This window comes from Phalaenopsis equestris, unplaced genomic scaffold (genome assembly GCF_001263595.1).
Source record: "Phalaenopsis equestris unplaced genomic scaffold, ASM126359v1 Scaffold000193, whole genome shotgun sequence".
Taxonomy (NCBI): Eukaryota; Viridiplantae; Streptophyta; class Magnoliopsida; order Asparagales; family Orchidaceae; genus Phalaenopsis; species Phalaenopsis equestris.
This window is the reverse complement of record NW_018164635.1, coordinates 64,110-69,377: the sequence shown is the minus strand read 5'-3', so window position 1 is coordinate 69,377 and position 5,268 is coordinate 64,110. Positions and strand designations below refer to the sequence as shown.

Sequence of the window (5,268 nt, the reverse complement as noted above, 5' to 3'; positions counted from 1 at the left end):
GGGGAACGTGGAAACTCTAAAGTGAGAACTAGTAACTTTGTAGCCTAACCACAGATTTAGGGACCAAACTCTAGATTAGCCAATGTTATTTGTCACTTGTAAAGAGGATAAAGAATACGTATGCTCTTATTTGGCACATTACAATATTTATTATAGTTAAATGCAATTTTAGGGAAATATTTTTTAATAGGTGTTAATTGGTTGTTTCTAGGGTAATAGACTAGATTCTTATCAATTTGACTTAAGGCTTTGTACCTTAACGTCGAGATTTGGTAACATTTGTGGCATAGGTTGTGGGACGCTAGGGTGACAGGCTAGTTAGTTCTGACGGCGGAAACAAAACTTTAAGGAATCGACTTTAAGTTAACCAATACTCTTTATGCTCTCGAATGAGGGTAAAGAAGAGATTTGCTCCTATTGTTATTGACTATATTGAATTTTATGTATCTCATTCCTACAAATTATCCAATTTACTACATAAGAATAATATTTTTTAATATCTCAATTTTCTTCAAACCAATTCATCAAGAAAGGGTTATATTTAGAATTAATATTTTTATTTAAGAGTAGTTATTGGTTGTTTTAAACTTAAAACTTACATTTAAGAGTACTTGTTATAAAAATCATTTAAATCGATCTTCCAAACTAAGGATTGATAGTAGTAGACGAGAATCAGACTGAGGGCTTTCTTACCTAGCTTTTCAGTGGAATCGATACTGGTTTTTAAAGAAAACCCTATATTATTTGAAATGTTACGTACACTTGCGTAGAACCTCTAGTGTGTGAATTATTTTCTATAATTTATAACATTTCAATTTTGTACACTAGCCGCTAAATATAAATTTGGTCAAGTTTTGTCATATTTTGAAAGCTAAATTACAGCGTAATTACGGGTCGGGTTAGCATCCCTAATAACCCTCTTATACGAAAGTAGATGTAATCTCTTTTTTCCCTCCCTTTTTTCTCTATAAATAAACAATCACTTAGCATGAAATTGGGTCCCTTTAGGCTTTCTCTCCCCCAATGTCTGGAGTTTTCTCCCTTGCACCCACCCCTTGCAATCTCTATTTTGTGTGGAATAAAATTTGACAGCTTATTCACAACTAATAAACAGCTTACTGTAACAAATGTAACTTTCTGCTAATCTTCAAACTTTGAACTCATTGCTCTTCTCATGGAGCAGAAGTGAGCTTGCATGGCTTCTATTTAAGCACTTGGAGACCACATCAACTCCTTCATAGATTCAGCTAAATAAAAATAAAATAACTAGTTTAGTAGATCATCCCACTTAGAGTATTGTCCTCCTGCGAGTGCACGATAGAACCGATCTCCGCAGTAAACTGGCCTTCCATCAGCAGCTCATCGTCTCTAATTACATCTGCTAGTAGTCTAAGCATTTCATTCTTGCTTAGACTTGTTTTAACTTTTGAAATTGGGGGATTTGAATAAATTTTTTTGGATTTGAATACGGAATGCACGAAGTTTTCTTCGGGGGAAGCAAAGATGATTAATGATATTGCAGCGACCAGAGAAGCTCCTATGACCAGTAATGTTTGCTTCGGCAACTTGATCACTAGCTTCACCTTAGAAAAACCGAAAAACCTGTCTCGGGCAAGAATCTCACGTGGCTTAACCCACATTTGTCCATCGTACCACCCGGTCTCCTCGTAAGGAGTCAAGGCTGAAAGTAGCATATCTCCAACAGAGCTCAATCCTAGATATATTCTCAGAACAACGAGAGACACCAAGAGAAGAGTGTCGGTCCCAGCTGCCAATGCAAACCTCAATGGATCCTTAGAAGGACTAAAGCTTGGAGCAGCGATAGGCGCTGCCAGAATAGTTGTCACTAAAAAAGAGCCACAAGGCACAGGAAAAATGATCCTGACTTAAGTTCACCCCACGAGTATAGTATACTGCTCTTCAACGACGAATGCTCATTCACAGGTCTCTGTTCAAAAGGAATCTCATTTTCCAGCTCTGGATCCCAACTCTAGCTGGCGAATCCACTGTTCCGCCCATCTAGTTCATCTCAATGCTCTGACGACGTAGAGTTGGCGAAATCTCGACGGCAGAAAGCTCAAGCTTTTAAGCCAAAGTACGTTTTCACTCCTTTGAGCTTGGTCTCCGGCAAACTGTGTTGCAGCGATTGCGTAGTTGCAGAACTGTAGCCGAAGCATAGTTTCTACTGCGTTAAAGGACAGAGCTTTTTATGTCTGAGAGAGCGAGGTTAGATTATGGCTATATATGATATATTTGAGTTGATTCTGAACTTCGTATCTATGTTTTTTTGTTCTTGTTACTTCCCCGACGCATGTTTGAGATATTTTTCAGTTGAGTGATCTTGTGGAAAGCTTGTGAGGGTGAAGAGAAAAACGTGGTGGTAGGTTTCTTGCGTGCATCTCTGTGTGGTTTTTCGTCTCCATTACTCTGTGCGCATTCTACTACTCTCAGTTTCTCTTACCCCCATCGCAATGTTAAAGGCTCTACAGGGCTGTCAAAACGGCTGGTCTGCTCATTAAGAAACTCGTTCGCTAAGCTGAAGAGTTGAACACGAACAACTCGAACCAATATTTGTTCGTTCATATTGGGCTCATTTTGATTTTTTAAAACATTTATTTGACTATAAGGATACTTAAAATTTATAATCAATTAAAAGTATTAATTAAAAAAATAGAATAAAAAATATTAAATTAGATTCAAATGGTGTTTTAAATCTTGCCTCAATTCTTAACATCTTATGACTATATGATTAAACTCTTTGTTCGTGAAAGCAAATGAGCCAGTACGAACACGTTTTTGAGCTCGTAATATAAATGAACAGAACACGGACTGAGCCTAGGCTCACACCTGAGTACTCTTTGGGATGAATCACATTGACGTCAGTATAGATTCAGGCCTTCGACATAGCAACAGTCCCCTCGATCGCGACAATCGGAGATGAAGGATCTGCGATTCACACAGTAGGAATGTAAGAGCCGTTAGCGTCACATGTGGTGAATTCATTATTCCAGGAGATAAGTGTTAGAAAATTCATGTTTCAACTTTATACACAAATTACAAAAGAAAAGTACATAATAGCCAAGATCTTTTAAATTCATGATTTTTACGATGTAAAAATAAAGCGACGCATACCTGTATTCATGATGAACAAATTTGATCTTGAAGAGATGGAGTTTCTCTCTCTAATCCCTTAAAACTTTCTGTACTTTCTGATGGAGAGAAATGTACGAGGTGTGTTGGGTAGAGAGAGGACCCATTCTCAAATTCATGCTCTATTTATCCACCATCCATCAAGGGGGTTACTAACCAATAGGATTTATGATAATTTAATAAATTAATTGATTTTTATTAATAAAATCAATGACATAAGTTAGTAACATTTATTTATTTTAGGGGTTATAGAGTTACAAAAATAAATATCATAAGTTATCATAAATTATGACATAAGTTATGAGTTAAGAAAATAAATAACTTAAGTTATCAAAATAAATATCATAAGTTGTCATAATTTATGACATAAGTTATGAGTTATGAAAATTAATAACTTAAGTTATCAAAAATAAATCTCATAAGTTATTAAAATAAATGTGAGTCATAAATAAAAATATAACAAAAGTCTCTTACACTTGCTTAAGCTATAAAAATATACAACAACAACAATAACAAATTTTTAATCTCACTAAGTGGGGTCGGCTATATGAATCTTTTTTTCTCCACTGCATCCTATTTAGTGTCCATTGCTGATATTTTTAAAACATATATTTTTTTAAAATATGTTTTAAAAAAAATCAAAACTTTAAATTTTAGTTATTTTAAAGAAGAAATGGTTAATACAACCTATTTAATTATTTTCTATGCTTCTCGCTTTTTAATTTTTATTTATGAGGAAGTGTGACTAGTGGAAATGTGAGTAAATGTTCAAAACAAAACATCGTAAAAATCAAACGAAATAATTACGATCATGCACAAATATAATTATCCGAACCATCATTTAGTTACACTAAAAGGTTTCTGTTCAGCGTGCTTCTGTCCTTAATCTCGTAATTTATACAGTTAATTGTATTGACGAAGTTTTTTTGTCCCAAAATTGGAAAAATATTACATGAGGATTCTAACATAGAGCTATATTCGGATTGCAATGATTAGAAATATCTTGTTGTGTTACATGAACATTTTGTCTGCGTTATTTGTAAAAAATGAAGTGTTATTCTATTATTATATGGTGTTATTCAATTATTTTGCGATGTTATTGGAATATTTCATCGCGTTACTTGATTTTGGGCCGTGTTATTCGTCATATTCCCCGTGTTATTATAATTTTCACTATATTATTGGAATAACACCGCCCCAAATCAAGTAACGTGAGGGAATATTTCAATAACACTTCAGCCCCAAACCAAGTAACGCCACATAATATTCCAATAACAACACAAAATAATCGAATAACACTATAAAATAAACAAATAACATTTCATTTTTTTTATAAATAACACGGATGAAATATTCCTCTTACAATTCAAATGTAGCATTTCGTTCGGAGTTTTAATGTAATATTTTTCCCTCAAAATTTCCGCTTCTTTATTATTTTAAAAAATAAATACTATTTATTATCTCTTATATTAAAAAGTTTTTACTGCGTAAAACTTCTATTTAATTTTTTTAGTACAATTCCATGCTCTGCAAAAATATTTGATAAAATGTGAGCTTATTTTCCTTAATTAGCAAGTTATTTGGCTAGCTACCAACGTAATCGAAATAATTTTTAAACTCTAAAGAAATGCAACATAATTGAAATATAAGATATTTGAAATATTTTAAAGTTGTTAATACCGATATAAAATGAAAGCATGAATTTATATCTTTATGTTAATATTGAAAAAAAAATAAATAAAAAATATAGATATCAACAAAGGTGGCAGAGGCGGGTTATGCCAATTGGGAGTAGGGTGTAAACGAGTCAAGGCTCAGCTCGTGTTCGACTCGTTTATATTTCGAGCTCAAAAAGTATGTTCGTGTTCGGCTCGTTTGCTTAGCGAGTCGAGCCCGAGCTGTTCTTGAACTAATTGTCATTTTGACAACCCTAATAACGTAGTCATAAAATGTTAAGGATTGGGGTAAGATTTAAAACATCATTTGAATCTAATTTAATAATTTTTATTATATTCTCTTCATTAATACTTTTAATTGATTATAAATCTTTGTAGCCTTGTAGTCAATTAAATTTATAAAAAATACTACTTATCAAAGATATATATATATATATATATA

At 33.2% G+C, this 5,268-nt stretch overlaps 1 pseudogene; it reads right to left on the bottom strand.

Moving 5' to 3' along the window:
• Positions 1-1,266: 1,266 nt before the first annotated feature.
• The window catches only part of LOC110022497, an 11,206-nt pseudogene continuing 7,204 nt past the window's right edge, over positions 1,267-5,268 (bottom strand).